Raw genomic sequence first — 17,917 nt, 5'->3', positions numbered from 1 at the left:
CAAAAGAAACTACCATCAGAGTGAACAGGCAACCTACAGAATGGGAGAAAATTTTTGCAATCTACTCATCTGACAAAGGGCGAATATCCAGAATCTACAAAGAACTCAAACAAATTTACAAGAAAAAAACAAACAACCCTATCGAAAAGTGGGCAAAGGATATGAACAGACACTTCTCAAAAGAAGACATTTATGCAGCCAAAAGACACATGAAAAAATGCTTATCATCACTGGCCATCAGAGAAATGAAAATCAAAACCACAATGAGATACCATCTCACACCAGTTAGAATGGCGATCATTAAAAAGTCAGGAAATGACAGGTGCTGGAGAGGATGTAGAGAAATAGGAACACTTTTACAGTGTTGGTGGGATTGTAAACTAGTTCAACCATTGTGGAAGACAGGGTGGCAATTCCTCAGGGATCTAGAAATAGAAATACCATCTGACCCAGCCATCCCATTACTAGGTATATACCCAAAGCATTATAAATCATGCTGCTATAAAGACACATGCACACGTATGTTTATTGCGGCACTATTCACAATAGCAAAGACTTGGAACCAACCCAAATGTCCAACAATGATAGACTGGATTAAGGAAATGTGGCACATATACACCATGGAATACTATGCAGCCACAAAAAATGATGAGTTCATGTCCTTTGTAGGGACATGGATAAAGCTGAAAACCGCCATTCTCAGCAAACTATCATGAGAACAAAAAACCAAACACCACATGTTCTCACTCATAGGTGGGAATTGAACAATGAGAACACATGGACACAGGAAGGGGAACATCACACACCAGGGCCTGTTGTGGGGTGTGGGGAGTGGGGAGGGATAGCATTAGGAGATATACCTAATGCTAATGACGAGTTAATGGGTGCAGCACACCAGCATGGCACATGTATACTTATGTAACTAACCTGCCCATTGTACACATGTACCCTAAAACTTAAAGTATATAAAAAAAAAGAAAAAAGAAAATATGGTATAAAAAAAAGGAGTGGCAGGAGAGACATTCTTGCCTTCTTCCTGATCTAATTTCTCACCATTCAGATGTTTTTCTCCATGTTCTCACCATGTTCCATGTGGTGGTTTTGTAGATGTTCTTTATAAAGTTAAGAAAGATCCCCCCTCTATTTCTTGTTTATTGAGAGTTTTTATCACGAAGAGGTATTAGATTTTGTCAACTGCTTTTTCTGCATCTATTCACATAATAATATGTTTTTTTCCTTTTACCTGTTGATGTCTTGAACTACATTAATTTAATTTCAACTCTTGAGCCACCCTTGTGTACCTGGGATAAATCCTACTTAGCCATGGTATGTAATTCTTTCTCTGCGTTGTTGAGATTGGCATTTTGTTGAGACTTTTTACATGTATATTTATGAGAAATATAAATTTGTAGCTTTCCTTTAATGTAATGTCTACCCGGTTTAGGTATTAACATAATGCTGGTCTGATATAATGAGTATGAAGTACTCAATCTACTTCTATTTTCTGAAAGAGATTGTTGAGAATTGTAATAATTTCTTCCTTAAATGTATTGTAGAATTGGCCAGTGAAATCATGTGGGCTTGTGCTTTCTGTTTTGGAAGGTTATTATTTATTAATTCAGTGTCTTTAATAGATATAGGCCTATTCGAATTGTCTATTTCTTTTGTTGTGAGTTTTGAAAAATTGTGTCTTTCAAAGAATTGGTCCATTTCACCTAGCTTATCAAATTTGTGGGGGTACAGTTGTTCTTATAACATTTTCTCATTATCCTTTTAATGTCCGTAAGGTCAGTAGAGATTAGCTCTCTTTCATTTTTGATAGCAGTCATTTGTGTGTTCTCTCTTTCTTAGTTAACCTGGTTAGTGGCTTATTAATTCTATTGAGCTTTTCAAAGAACCATCTTTTGGTCCTGTTGATATTCTCTATTGATTTCCTGCTTTCAATTTCATTGATTTGTGCTCTACTTAGTATTACTTTTCTTCTACACACTTTGAATTTAATTTTCTCTCCTTATTGTAGCTTCCCAAGTTAGAAAATTTGATTATTAATATTTTCTTTCCTAATATGTGCATCCAATGCTAAAAATAGCCCTTTAAGCATTGACTTAACTGTATCCTACCAATTTTGATAAGTTGTATTTTAATTTTTCATTTATTTTGAAGTATTTTTAAATTACCCTTGAGACTTTCTTTGACTCATGTATTGTTTAGATGTGTGTTGTTTAATCTCCAAATATTGTGGATTTTCTGGCTACTTTTCTGTTATTGATTTCAATTTTAATTTCATTAATGTTTTAGAGATGATCTAAGACATCTTGGTATAATTTCTGTTATTTTAAATATGTTAAGGTATGTTTCATGTCCCATAATTCTTTCCATTTTGGTGAATATTTCATGTGGTCTTGAGAAGAATGTGCTTTCTGCTTCTGTTGAATAAACTGTTCTACAAACATAAATTAGACCCACTTGACTGATGGTGCTATTCAGTTCAACTATGTCCTTACTGATTTTCTGCCTGCTGGGTCTGTTGGTTACTGATAGAAGAGTGTTGAAATCTACAACTGTAATAGTGGATTAACTATTTCTCCTTGAGGTTCTATCAATTTTTGCTCCATGTATTTTGACACTGTTGTTAGATGCATACACTTTAAGGACTGCTGTGTCTCCTTGGAGAATTAATGCTTTTTTCCCTCTTTATCCCTGATAATTTTCCTTGCTCTGAAGTCTGGTCTTTTTCAAATTAATATCTATTCCAGCTTTCCTTTGATTAGTGTTAGCATGGTATCTGTGTCTCCATCTATTTTTACGCTGTGTCTTTATATGTAAAACAGGCTTCTTGCAGACAACATAGAGTTGGGTGTTGTTTTTTCACCTACTCTGACAGTCTTTGTCTTTTAATTAGTGTATTTAGAACACTGATATTTAAAATTGTTATTGGTATCTATTTTTTGTTGATACCTATTATATTTGTTACCCTTTTCTATTTAATTCCTTTGTTCTTTGTTTCCTTTCCTTTTCTTATTTTGTCTTCCACTCATTTTCTGCCCTCTCTGGTTTTAATGGAATATTTTGTATAATTCCATTTCTTCTCCTCTCTTAGCATATGAATTATACTACATTTTAACTTTTTATAATGGTTGTATTTTTTTGCTTTTCTTGAGTTTACAATATATATTTATAACTAATTTTAGCCCCTCTCTAATAGCACTATACCACTAGCGAGCGGTGCAAATACTGTATAACAGAGTATTTCCAGTTCCTTCCCCTCCTCCGATCACTTATAACATTGCTGTCATTCCTTTCACTTACACACAAGCTATAATCATCACATACAGTGTGGCTATTATTATTTCAAACAAACTGTTCTCTGTTACTGTAAGAATAGAAAATAAAAAGATTTTATTTTACTTTCATTTATTCCTTCTCTTGTGCTCTTCTTTATTTATGTATATCCGATTTCTGACCTGTATCATTTTTTATCTCTCTGAAAAATTTAATTTAACATTTCTTGCAAGGCAGTCTACTGATAAGAAACTTTCTCATTTTTTTAATATATTGTCTACTTTTCCCATTAGACCCCCAGCATATTAGTCATGGATGTATTGTACTCCTGGACTGGTGGTTCCATCATCTTTGAGTTTGATCTGATGCTTGCCCTGTCTCTTCAAGTGGTTTCTTTGCCTGTGTTCACAGTTTGCTGTACTGTGGCTATCCAAGTTTAAGATCGCTTCTGGATCCTTGTTTTCATCTCCCCTCTCATCTTAGATTTTCCCAAGAAACTCCTCCTTAAGTAGAGTCTGAACCTTGCATTTCTTTTAGCTGTAATCCCTGTGATTCTACAGGAGCCTCATCGTTGTGGGGTAAAGTGTGTGGGGTAAGGTGTGTGGGGTAAGGTGTGTGGGGTTAGGTGTGTGGGGTAAGGTGTGTGGGGTAAGGTGTGTGGGGTTAGGTGTGTGGGGGGTAAGGTGTGTGGGGTTAGGTGTGTGGGGGTAAGGTGTGTGGGGTAAGGTGTGTGGGGTAAGGTGTGAGGGGTTAGGTGTGTGGGGTAAGGTGTGTGGGGGTAAGGTGTGTGGGGTAAGGTGTGAGGGGTTAGGTGTGTGGGGTAAGGTGTGTGGGGTAAGGTGTGTGGGGTTAGGTGTGTGGGGGTAAGGTGTGTGGGGTAAGGTGTGAGGGGTTAGGTGTGAGGGGTTAGGTGTGTGGGGTAAGGTGTGCGGGGTTAGGTGTGTGGGAGTAAGGTGTGTGGGGTAAGGTGTGTGGGGTAAGGTGTGAGGGGTTAGGTGTGTGGGGTAAGGTGTGTGGGGTAAGGTGTGTGGGGTAAGGTGTGTGGGGTAAGGTGTGTGGGGTAAGGTGTGTGGGGTTAGGTGTGTGGTGGTAAGGTGTGTGGGGTAAGGTGTGTGGGGTAAGGTGTGTGGGGTTAGGTGTGTGGGGTAAGGTGTGTGGGGTGAGGTGTGTGGGGTAAGGTGTGTGGGGTTAGGTGTGTGGGGTAAGGTGTGCGGGGTAAGGTGTGTGGGGTAAGGTGTGTGGGGTAAGGTGTGTGGGGGCTGGAAGCATCCTATGGCTCTATGATGGGGTCTCAGTCTTTCACTGAGTCTGTACCCCTGGGCTGTGACCGCCATGCATTCTTCTAAGTGATGCTTTATTTTCCTCCTTAAGTGACACAGAGCGGTTAGAGAGCTAGAGTTGAATATCTTCCTAGGTTGGTTAGGCCCTGCTAAAACCCTAGTCAGTTAGGCTTTGGTAAAATAGATCCCCCTGGGGTCAGGTCTTGTGTAGAACAGCATAAATTCCGCATGTTTTGAAAGGCTGCTTTTCCCTCCCTCTGCTGCAAGCATGAGGGGATCTCATGCCCTCACTGTAAAAACCTAGTAGGGCTTCTGGAGGTAAAACTCATGAGAATGTGTGGGCTCCCTGCAACCAAGACCCCTCCTGCAGTTTCTAACTCACAAACGTGTCCACACGGAGCCTCCCTCACTTTGTCAGCTCTAGTTTAGGCTGTCCTGCCCTGGCCCAGGGTTCTGTGGCAGTTCCTGATCTTGGGCATCTGCTCCAGTCAGAGCCCATCTCTATAACTTCGGGGACAGACATTTGCTTGTGGCCTCCAGTCTTTAACGGATCTAAGAAGAGTTGTTAATTTTCAGTTTGTTCAACATTTTCTTATTGTTAGGATAGAGTCATGACTTCCAAGCCCTTTACACGTCAAACCATAAACTGAAGTACTTTAATAAGCTTTTTTTTTGAGGCAGAGTCTCGCTGCATCACCCAGGCTGGAGTGCAGTGGCATGATCTCAGCTCACTGCACCCTCCACCTTCTAGATTCAAGTTCTTCTCATGCCTCATCTTTCCGAGTAGCTGGGACCACAGGCATGTGCCACCATACCCAACTAATTTTTGTGGTTTTAGTAGGGGAGGGGTTTCACCATGTTGTCCAGGCTGGTCTTAAACTCCTGGCCTCAAGTGATCCACCTGCCTTGGCCTCCCAAAGTGCTGGGACACGTCCGGCCTTTAAAAAACTTTTAATTTTAAAATAGTTTCAGATATCCAGGAAATTTGAGAAGACAGCCCAGAGAGTCTCCCTATACTCCACACTCAGATTCCCATTGTCAACATCCTAAATTATTATAGTTTAGTTATTACAACTCATGATCCAATATGGATGCATTAATATTAGCTAAAGTCTGTATTTTATTCCTATTTTCTTAATTTTCCCCTAATATCCTTTTTCTTTCCCAGGATCCCATACAGCAGGAATCCCCAACTTCTGGGCCGTGGACCAGTACCCATTTGTGGCCTGTTAGGAACTGACACACAGCAGGAAGTGAGTGGCAGGCAAGGGAGCAGGACAACCTGAGCTCCGCCTCCTGTCAGATCAGAGGCCACATTAGATTCTCATAGGAGCGTGAACCCTATTGTGAGCTGCACACGTGAGAGATCTAGGTTGCACACTCCTTACAAAAATCTAACTAATGCCTGATGATCTGAGGTGGAACAGCTTCATCCTGAAACCTTCCCCCACCACCATCCATGGAAAAAGGTCACCAAAAAGGTTGGGGACTCCTGCCATCCAAGACATGACATTACCTCTTACAATCATGTCTCCTCAGACCCCTCTTGGCTGGAATAATTTCCCAGACTTCTTGTCTTTGATCAGTTTTGATGAGTATGATTAGGTTATCGTGTAGAACAACCTTCTGTCGGAGTTTGTCTGATGGTTTTGTTATGATTAAACTGCGCTCTGCATCTGTGGGAGGAAGACCCTGGAGGTAAAATGCCATTCCCGTCCCATCTCTTCAAGGGCACTTACTGTCGGCATGACTCATCCCTGCGGATGCTGCCTTGGTCGCCTGGCCGAGGGAATGCTTGTCAAGCTCTCCACTGCAGTTACTTTTCTCCTCTTTTCCCTTTTTCGAAGGAAGTCAGTACTTGGCAGGATTTTTCAACTCAGGATTCTCATAGAGGTCTTTCCTTCCTGTTTCTTCACAGGGAAAAGCAAAGCAGGGGTCCACACGCTCTCACTCACTCATCCACTCATTCAGTAACACTTACCTGATGTCCACCCAGAGCCTGACCCCCTGCGGGCCCTGGCTATCAAGTGGAGAAGGAAGCAGAAGTGGGCCTTGTCCTCAGGAAGCCTGAGTCTAGTGGGAAGACAGCCTCTAAACCAGCAATCACAGCCATCAGAGAGCCGTGAGGCAGAGTGCACAGAGCAGGGGAAGGGAGAAGGGGTCCTAACTCAGATCGGGTTGGGGGAGGCAAAGCCTGTCTGAGATCCAAGGGGACAGAGGCCAAGAGCTGGCTTGCATGAGGCCCAGCACATGCAAAGGCCCCGGGGTTGGGTGGTGGAAAGTGGCTAAGCCGTGCTGCTCTCAGCCCTCTAGTCCACCCTTGCTCATTCTTTTCATTAGTCTTTGCTCTACTCAAGGTCAGAGACCATGTCTTGTCCTCTGTGTCTCTACCTAATGCAGGTTGACTGACAGAATCAGGGCAGTCATGCGGATCTGCATGGTTTGTCCAGGGGCCATCAGATACTCCATAGGCCTGAGTTTCTGCAACTCTAAAGACCTTGTGCTAAGGAAGAGGGAGGAAGCGGGAGGTCTGGCAGCAGGACAGCAAGGTAGCTGGCAGTCAGCAAGGACGCAGGCACCTGCCCATGGGCAGATGAAACAAGGCCCAGGAGCAGGGAGGATGGAAACAGGCCTAAAGATGCTTTGAGGAAAGTAGGTCAGATCTCAGATTTCTGAGCTCAATGTTCTGCCCCCTGAGAACTTGATAAAGCTGCAGTTTGCCAGAGCAAATGCAAGCAAATGTTATCCAGATATGCTTAGCTCCCAGGCACAAAGCCCCTGCATTTGACTGGGGGGCAACACCCTGGCTGGCTGTTTCTGTACCTGTAGGACTGAGCATGGTGTGAGCATGGGGGCCAGAGCACCCTTGGGAGAGGGGGAGATGGGAGAGAAGAGGAAAGGAGGGCAGACTTTCCAGCAGCAGAACCTCAGGTGATGAAAGCAACTTCCCTCCTGCTGAGAGCAAAGGAGGTGTGCAGGCTGCTGGCCTGGGAAGGAGGCAGAGAGGGGACTTTCAGCAGCCAGGCCTTTTGTAACTAGCCTCAGGCTCCCCTGCCCCATTGCCCTGGGATCCAAGCCCACTGTGTCCCTTTTGCACCCCCTAACCCTCTGACCCACAGGCCCACTCCCCACTCAGCCTCTTTGCCGGGCTGCCTCCTGCACACACACACATATGTTCACATGCATGCACAAGCTGGGGCTCAGAAAACAGTACCCCAAAATGCAGGCCTCAGCCTTACAAGCTGTCCCATTCTCCCCAAAGGCTAGCCATACAAATTAGAATCCCTCTTTACAAAGGCAAGTCATAGAAACCAGAACCCCTTTTCGCCAATGCCAGCCATCAAACTTCTGTGTTAAAACTGGCCATAAAAAAATGACCTGACCTGCCTTGTTTGACTGTAGGTCATAAGACCCCCATTCCAGAGAGGGCCCTGCCCTACACCCGGAAGGGTGAGATGCTGCTCAGAGAGGCCAGAAAGAATCTAGACAGACAGGCCTTGCTGGTTTCCCCACTCACTCTATTGGCATTAGACCACCCCTTTTTTGTCCAGTCCTCTTTCTACCTAACTGTCCATACTTTGCTGAACCAAAACATGAAAATGGACAATTTTCCCTGTATCTTTGGGTCTTCTTTCTGAAGGCTCCTGTGTACACACATTAGACACATTTGTGTGCCTCTTCTCCTATTAATCAATCAGCCTCACGTCAGTGATTTTTCAGGGAACCTTTAAGGGGCCAAGGGGAAGAACTGAGCTGGCTCCTCATGCTCACCCTGGATGCAACCTTCACTCATTGATCCAGGCCACACTCACACCTCCCCACCAGCCCTTCTGGATCCCATCTCTGCAGACCCACGGCCAGTGACTGCCATCCGTTGCCTGCCCGCCGTGTGATGGGCCCAGCAGTGCTGAGTTGGTGTGACTGTCCCAACTTCACAGTGGAAGACGTACTCTGCAAGAGGACAGGAGGGCTGCACTGTGAAGCAAGTCCATCTGGGTACTGAACCCATGTTCCTTCTGCCACACTATGCGGTTCCTCAATGCAGTAAGAGGAAAATGAAGGGAAAGGGCAGGTTCCTTCAGGAGAGGAGCAGGGTGGGGCCAGGGTGGCTGTCTCCAGCTGTGTGGGTTACAACTCAACTCCACAGTGTCTGACCAGAGCTGAGATGAGTGTTCCATGGGGTCATGCTGTCAGAGTTTGCCACAACCTTGGGAAGTCCTCAGGCTGGGACTGCCTGCCCTCAGGTCCCAGCTACACCATATATCTGCTGTGTGGCTCAGGCAAGCCACTTAACATCACCATGCTCAGATTCATCCACAAAACAGGGTATTCTCGTCACTATCAGGGGACTCAGGTGAATTAGAGAAGTGTGTGCTCATAGAGCACCCAATGCAGCCCCTGCTCAGGGACAGCCCCAGGTAAGCACCTGCTCCCACTGCTACTGTCACACAGCCCTGGTCACTCAGCCCCAGAGAGCCTCCTGAGCAGCTCTCCAGGCCCAGATGGTGCCAACCCACGGGGCCTTCTCGGCAGAGGTGGGCAGCCCATTCTGACTTACCCATATCACAACCGTCCACGCTTCCTAAATGGAGCACAGCCCATCAGTGCCATCTCCAAGGGTCCCTCCTGGCCAGGCTCCCTGCTTGTTGGGATGGGCACACATGAATAAAGAAATGAGTGCAGAGTGCATGCCCACTTTGGATTCCTCCAGCCTTGCCATGATTAGACAGCTCTGGTGATTAACTAGATATGAGCTCTCCTTTACAGAGCGAGGAGCTGTGGCCTGGACAGTTGACTAAGTGGTTTGATCAGAATTATACAGCAGGGAAGAATTTAAGTGTGGCCTGCAGCCTGAGACTGAGAGGTGGGAGGCGGTCATGCTTCAGCTTTGGAGACTAGCAGGCCTCACTGGCAGTGCTGCCTTGTGTAAGTCCCTTAACCTCAGTTTCTTCATCTGTAAACTAAGCCGATGATACCTGTCTTTGTCTAATTCATCTTGCTATAAAGGAACACTGGAGACTGGGTAATTTACAAATGAAAGAGGTTTATTAGGTTCCCAGTTCTGCAGCACCCCCTCTTTGATGAGGCCCTCAGGGAGATTCTACTCATGGTGGAAGGTGAAGAGGAGCTGGCTTCACATGGTGAGAGAAGGGGGAAGAGAAAAGAGGGGAGAAAGTGTCAAGCTCTTTTCTTTCTTTTTTTTTGTCTTTTTTTTGAGTTGGAGTTCTAGCTCTTGTCACCCAGGCTGGAGTGCAATGTCATGATCTCCGCTCACTGAAGCCTCCGCCTCCCAGGTTCAAGTGATTCTCCTGCCTCAGCCTCCTGAGTAGCTGGGATTACAGGCCTGCACCACCACGTCCGGCTAATTTTTTGTGTTTTTAGTAGAGACGGGGTTTCGCCATGTTGACCAGGCTGGTCTTGAACTCCTGACCTCAGGTGATCCACCTGCCTCGGCCTCCCAAATTGCTAGGATTACAGGCGTGAGCCATCATGCCCAGTTAGTCAAGCTCTTTTTAACAATCTTTTAAACAATCAGTTCTCCAGAGAACTCTATTAGCAAGAACTCACTCATAACCACGGGGAGGGCACCAAGTCATTCATGAGGGATCCACCCCCATGACCCAAACACCTCCCTCTACTCCCCACCTCCAACATTGGGGAATCACATTTCAGCCTAAGATTTGGAGGGGACAACTACTCAAGCCATCAATACTTCACAAGAGTGTTTCAAAAATCAAGCTAGGCAACGTATATGGCATACCTGACATTAAAGGGGCTCAGGAGGAGGCACCATTACTGCAGCCAATGTGGGGGATGACGGCTGGGGTCCCTGCCAACCTGAGCCCCAGCAAAGAGAATCATTTCAGGCTCCCTGTTACTCGGCCCTTCCCCACTCCCTCCTCCTCCTCCAGCAAAACTTTAATTCTGTATGAAGCTTCCCTCCAGCAGAAGGGTTATAATTAATTTATGTTGGGACCATAATAGATTCCAATACAAACTTCATTTCATTGCATCCAACTGCACTATGACTGCTGTTTGCTGTGAGGCATAATTCCATAATTCACCGTGAAATGTGGCCCCATGCATGCTCTTCCCAGCCCCCGGAAAGGGGAGTGGATGCACGTGGCTCTCTTCCGTGCGGCTGACAGAGAACTTCCACTCCCACCCTCCTAGGCAGCACACACTCTTGTCATGCGGTCCTCCTTGCAATAACCACATGACGTGCGGCACTCACCACCCTCTCTGACCCTCGGCTTTCTCATTTATAGAAATGGAACAATACAGTAATATATGCCCTGTAAATCATTTGTGAATATAAAATCAGACAGACTTTTGTAAAACACTCACCACAGTATCAGGCACTTGCCACGTGCTTCACGATAGCAGCTGACAATAGCAGCTAATATTTAATGAGCACCTACTGAGTGCCCGCACTGTGCTGGCTCCAGCCATCCTTGGGGCCACCTGGGAAGCTAGTCCTACACCCACTTCCCTGAGTGTTATAAGGAGAGGCTGTCCTAACAGTGTGCTTTTTCTTTAGTAAGGCCTCCATCGGGTGTGCAGGGCTGGAAGAACAGGCCCAGGGCCATCCTAGAAGAGGGCACCGGCACCTGAGCTCCCTGACCAGAGTCATACCTCTGTATTGCTACCCAGGATCTTTTCAAGGAGTGGGACAGAGAGAGGAAAAGGCTGTCTCCATCTCCCGGCCCTGGGCACTTAACCCCTCCTCTCACTGTCAGATTGCAAGGAGCTGAGAGTAAGCGACACAAAAGTGGAGGTGGCAAATAGATTATGCTCTTAAAAGATCGGGGAGGGGAGCCGTGGCTGCAGACTAAGAGCGGAGCAGGCCGAGGAAGGACGCCTGCAATGAGCTCAGCAGGGCTGCTGGCCAGTGCAGAGGGTCAGAGCAGCGGAACTCCTTCCCTGAGATCCTCGACTGCTTGTCCATCACCCTGGGGTTCCAGGCAGGAGCTGCTTCCCTGCTCCCAGGAGGCTCCCTTCAACTCTTCACGGATTTCTTTGTCCAGGGCTGGTTTGCACGGTCAGCCACTCCTCACACAGCAGACCCCACTGCCCGGCCATTGATCTTCTTCCACTGGGCATCCCCATAAGTGTCTGGAGCTCCTCGCTGCCTGTGTGCCCGAAGCATGCCCTGGCCCTGCTCCCAGCCCCCTCCTTCCAGCCTGCCTCTCCCCCTGCGTCTGAGCCGTTTCTCCAGGCCTCCCCAGTATCGCATGAGAACTGTCTTCTGTTGAATAGGCATCTGCTCATCACTCATCTCAAAGGCACCACGCTTCAGACAGCTTTCTTGATTTGCACCCCGCAACCTGCTTCTCCATGCACAGCACTAGTTTTCACCAACGTGCCCAAAATCCCAGGTGCGTCCTTGACTCCTCTCTTCCATTCACATCTGCTTTCGATCCATCAGGAAATCGCTGCTTCCTCATTAAGATATCCCTGGGAAGTCACTCTTCACCTCCTCAAGGCTGCTGGCTGCCACTGTGGCAAGGCACCGTCCTCCACTCCAGGTCCTACGACGGCCTCCTAAAGCTAAAGAGTCTCCTGCCGCCCTCTGCCCTGCCGTCCCTGCTGCCTCCCCTATTGCTTCTCTGCTAAATCTTCTCAGCTTCTCAGCATACCCACCCAAGTCAGGTTTTTGAATGTAAATCAGCTCTCATTAGCTTGGTGCTTAATATCCTCCAGTAGCTTCCATGATGTTCAGAATAGAATCTAAGTCAGGCCTCATGGCCCTCAAGGCCCCAGGAGCTCCATCCCCTGCCTGCCTCTCCCAGTCTCTCACACTGGCCCCTTGGTATTCCTGGAGTAAGTCAAGCCAAGCCTGGGCCCTTTCTGCCCTCTGGCCGCCAGACGTTTGCAGAGCTCACTGCCTTAGCTCAGTCAGGTTCTGCTGACTAAAACTATCTAATGTTTTTAAATGTATTTTTTTGTTTGGTTATTGCCTGTGTCCTCCAATAAAATGTCAGATTTGGGTTGTAGGCTTTATAAAATCTTTTAAAAAAAAACAAAACTGTATCCTCAGAACCTATACATACAGGTTTTCAAAAAGTAGGTGTTGAATGAGGGAAGGAGCAAAATAATTTGTCTACAACAAAACAGGTGAAAATGTACATCTATTTATACACACACACGCACACGTGTACCTAAACACGCACATACAAGTGGCATGTGGGTAGGGAGGCTCAGCAAGAGGAAACCTAACCTTTATGCTCAGGAAGCCATGCTCCAGGAGAAAAATTTGTCACACGCTGGGAAAAGGAAGACATTAGACAAACAAATCATTCTTCAAGGAACGAGCAAAGGGACACAGGCTGGCATCGCAGAGCTGCGTATCTGAGTGCAGAGAGACAGACCTAAGCAGAACCGGGAGAGGGGGTGGAGAGGAGCTTCCTGGGTGGGAGAGGAGCTTCCTGGGTGGGAGAGGAGCTTCCTGGGTGGCTGGCAAGCCCGGCCCCGGCAGTCCGTGGAGGGAACTGCCGTCTGCCCCTGGTCAGGTTTGACCGAGAAAGAGAGCAGCACTAGGGCGGATCACCTGAGGTCAGGAGTTTGAGACCAGCCTGGCCAATATGGTGAAACCTCATCTCTACTAAAAATACAAAAAGTAGCTGGGCGTGGTGGGGGGTCCCTGTAATCCCAGCTACTTGGGAGGCTGAGGCAGGAGAATCACTTGAACCTGGGAGGCAGAGGTTGCAGTGAGCCGAGATCGCGCCACTGCACTCCCGCCTGGGTGACAAGAGCAAAACTCAGTCTCAAAAAAAAAAGAAGAGACATTTTAGAAAATATTGCCATTGGGGTAATGTGCCTCTGACACATTACAATTTAAATTCACATTGTAATTTAGCTTATATTCTCTATGAGAGCTTTAAAGTTGATTCATTATTTGTTTTAATTGAAAAAAACAGAATGAAAGAAAGAGAGCAGCACTCGGCTGCCAGTGAATGAAGGGTCAGGCAGGGAGGACGTGACCCCAAACCTCTGGGGATGGTGAGCTGCCTTTCAGGAAGTGCCTGTGGCCTGTGCACCTCCCCAGTGGAGTCGGGGATGGCACCCACTAGCCTGCTGGCCCGGCCTTGCAGTCCAGGGTTACAGGGCAGAAGAAGGGCTAAAAGCTTAGCATTGGAAGTCCTAGATTTGCCTCTGAGCCTCAGGCAAAACTAACTCACACCTGAGTCTGTTTTACCACCGGTGGGTTCATCGCTCAGTTTGCCTGGGACCCTCACAGTGAACGTTCTCGTGTCCCCACATAATCATCCGTCATACTTCTTTCGCTTCCAAGAGTCTCAGCTCGGACAATAAATAATGTTGTCACTAAAAATAGTAGCACATCCCTTACGGAGTTTCTGGGAGGACTGAACGAGAGGGTGGGTGTGACTGTGCCCAGCACCGCCTTCGGCACATGAGTGCCATGAGTGCTCACAGGACATGCAAAGCCATGCTGTGTGTGGCCTGCGGAGCCCACAGCACCCTGCCCACGCTGCCTGTATTTTGTGTGCCGCTGCCCCGCTCCACCTGCTCTGGGCGTGCCTTCTCCTCCCCCGCTCCCTACACCATGGCTGTCTGCGCCTGAGCTGAGCAATTCGTAGCCACGCTGAAGGCTCTGGGGAGAGTGCGTCGCCTGGCCCAGGATGAATGCTCTCCTGTCCTGGCCACACAGGTAATGAACGGCCGGGGCCATCCAGGGAAACACTCCCTTATCTCACCCTGGCAAGCCTCCCTCTTCCTCTTTTTGAGAGATGGGCAGCAGGCCCAGCTGGGAGCCGTGGCCACCCTTCACAGAGCCTTCACCGGGAGTGATGGATGGAATTTCTTCTCTTTCCAAAGAGAAATTTCACAGGGCGAGCTTCTCCCCTAGGTTTTGCCTGCCTCCCTGTGAGGAAGCATGAACTGTGGGAGCTTCAAGGAAGCTGTTGTGCCAAAGTTTTCTTCTACAGATGAGGAAGAGTGCTTCGGAGAGGAAGGGCAGGCACGGGGCCACAGAGCTCCAGGCGTAGAACCCCGGGCAGCACCCGCACCTCTTCACACTGGGAGCTTGGTGGGAACCTGAGCAGTTGTAAGAGCAACAGGAGGAGCACGGAGCCCAGGTTGGAGTAGGAGGGAGCATTCCAACCCTGCTCTGGAAGGGCTCCCCAGCAGCCTGCACCCCTCTATCCCATCCCCGTGAGGCCCCTGTCCACACCCTGTGATGCTGGGAGCTGACCCAGTGTTCTGCCTCTACCGTGTGGCCATGCAACACACACACACGTGTACGTACACACAGTGTACCCTGCAGTGTGAGAGACACACTTCGGATTTTTCAAGTGCTGTTATCTGAAATGCACATTTAACCTGGATCCCCTCCATGCACAAGACCTTCTCCACTCTGCCTGGAACACAAGCAGGTGCTGCCAGGGATGTTGTACATAGGGAACAGGGTCCAGGGTCAGGACCTCGAGGCCTTCAAAGAGGTCCCAATAGACAAGAGCAGGCAGAGCCCCACACAGTGTGGGGAAGGGGGCCCCAAAGCTCCGGGACTGCCAGGCCTCAGGACATGGGCCAGTCTCCAGCCTAGAGCAAGGCATCTGCTAGAAACCGAGAGGGACCACCGGAGAAGGAAGGGATGTCTTGGGAGCAGGTGTCAGGAGCACAGGGTGCCTTCGCCCCTCTGCTGCCTGGCTCTGGCCCCTCTGGAACAAGAAGTAGAGTGAGCAGAGCCCACAGGGAGCAGACAGCCCTGGCCCCCAGCTCAGCCATGCTGCTCCCCCATGGACCAATGGCAAATCATCTAACCTCTCTCAGAGCTACTCCTGCGCTCAAGATTCCTGCACAGATTGTTGTAATCGGGAGCAAACGCTCATGCCCAGGCCCTGCGAAAGGGCCAGCTCTGAAGGTCATCATCTCCCATCCTGCTCCTCAGCTAATGCACCCATGCCCATGTCTTGGAGGTGCTCAGAATATATTTGCTGCAGGAATAAATTGACTCAGCCCAATAATGTAACAGTTCTTCGATTTCCGTGCTTCTGTTTCCTCCATCTGAACACTCGTGTCTTCATTGGTCCTGCTAATTCCTCAGCCATTTTCTCACTGAGTACAGCATCTCCCCCACTCTCTTTATCATCCCACTTGCCAAGTCTCTCCTCTGTGTCTCCTAACTTCTCTGTTGTATTCCTTTTATTTTTATTTTTTAGAGACGGGATTTCACTCTGTCACCCAGGCTGGAGTGTAGTGGGATGATCATGGCTCACCACAGCCCTGAGTTCCTGGGCTCAAGTGATCCTCCCGTCTCAGCCTCCCAAGTAGCTGGGACCACAGATGCCTGCCATCACACCCAGCTAATTTTTTTTTTTAATTTTAATTTTGTGGGAAAATGGGGTCTTGCTATGTCTGAGAGTTAGGCCGGTCTCGAACTCCTGGCCTCAAGGATCCTGCAGCCTCAGCCTCCGAAATTGCTAGGTTTACAGGTGTGAGCTACTGCACCCAGCCTTCTTTTGTATTTCTCATCTCGTCTCCCCATGCCACACCCTGGGCGATGTCCTCTAACCAATCTTCCTCTTCACTCGTGATTTTCTTCACTGTATTTCACGAGCTGTTGAACTCACCTGCTAAGGGTTTCATTTTAGCGTTACCCATGTTATCTTCAGAGGTCCATCTTTTCAAACCTTCCTGTTCTTGTGTCCTAATGTCTTGTTCCCCCTTTAGGGTTTGTGCTCCTCCCAGCTCTTTAATAACCATCATTATTACTCTTCCATTGTGCCGCATTACCCTCAATGCTTAGAGTCCAATACTCCTGCTTCTTGGGCTGCTGAGTTGAGTTCATAAACAAGTGGAATCTGGCTCAAGCTGTATTATGAGCTGGTAATCATCAAGACTTTCTTCTCAACATAAATCCTACAAGACCTAAGTGTTTTGTTGATTTATTTCTAGCACCTTGAGGTATGCCAGGCCTGAGACTGATTCTTATGATCATTGCTGTGCTTGGGACTTCTGGCCCCACCTGGAAACTGTCAGCTCCAGCTCCAAAGCAGCTCACAACAGAGGCTCAGGACATCCCTTTCTCACAGGAGAGTTTCTCCCACCAGAATCCCAGGCAGAGCTGTGCCATCCTGCTGTATCCTGGGGATTCCCTTTCCATTTCCTTCCCTGAGTAGACTCAAGCCCTCCCCTCCCATCCCTGCGTGATAAGAGTCCAAAGCTTTCACACATGTGCACGCGTACACAAACATGTGCACGTATGTATGCACACACACTCATGCACAGGCATGCAGACACACATGTGTGCACACACAGTCACTGAACATTATCTCCCGCTCCCACAGTGCTGGCTGTTAGTGACTTTTTACTGTTGGCATCTGGGGTTTTGAAATTCTTTCTCGTGTCTTCACCTGTACATGTAAAGCATGTGGGTATGGTCATCCATTCAACAAATCTGTGAGCTTGTTTGGGGAAAGACCCGGCCCTTGCCCCCATGGGCCCTGGGGCTGGAACCAGAAGTCACACTGTGTTCTATGGGTGCCATGTGCTCTGTGCCCCTTTCAGCTGGCCACAGAGCAGGGCTTTGTCTCCCCAGGGTCTCCCAGGCCTCTTTGTTGCCATCTGATGGTCATTGAGGGGACACTTGAGCCCAGATCTCCCACTGTGTAGGAAGGGAATGGAGACAGGGTACACAGGTCCAGCTTGGCACAATTGTCACTTAGAACATTGGCCCTTGGGCACCCCCAGCTCTCCCTGCAGCCTGAACCCGTGATCCCAGCATCAGGCCCTGGCATCCAGGGTGGTTGGCAGCCAGATCATGACACACAGCCAAACAAAAGCAGCATGGCAGCGCACCTCGGCCCCTGCCTGGGAAACAGAGTGTGCATGCTGTCCTGGGCCGGAACCTGAGCCGACTCTGCCCGGTTATACCCTGGCCTTCAGGCAGGGTCTCCTGCTGACCCTCCCCCACCTGTGGGCTGGCCTGGTGCACTGCACGGCTGCTATCTGCCAGCCCCAAGCCTGGGGAGGATGTGCCTGCCGTGCTCAGGGCCTCCGGGCCAGCCCCTGTGCCCTCAGCAGCAGCCCCTCACGGCTCTGCAGTGCAGCAGAATGGAAAGTGCTTCACAGGAAGAGCCAGTGCAGGGTCCTAGGCAGCCAGACAAGCCCTGGGAGCACAAGCACACAAGACCACTGGGCCCAAGCCACCCTCCTCCCAGGCAGCAGGAGGACTGCCCAGGCCCTGCAAAAGGGCCAGCTCTGAAGGTCACCATCTCCCATCCTGCTCCTCAGCTAATGCACCCATGCCCAGGGGCAGCCCAGCGTTGGCTGGGGGAAGGGTGCCCCCTCGGCCCTGACCGCGAAGGAGCAAGCCTTGCGCCCTGACTTTC

Source organism: Pongo pygmaeus, chromosome 9 (genome assembly GCF_028885625.2).
Source record: "Pongo pygmaeus isolate AG05252 chromosome 9, NHGRI_mPonPyg2-v2.0_pri, whole genome shotgun sequence".
Classification (NCBI taxonomy): Eukaryota; Metazoa; Chordata; class Mammalia; order Primates; family Hominidae; genus Pongo; species Pongo pygmaeus.
Note: the sequence above shows the minus strand (reverse complement) of the source record.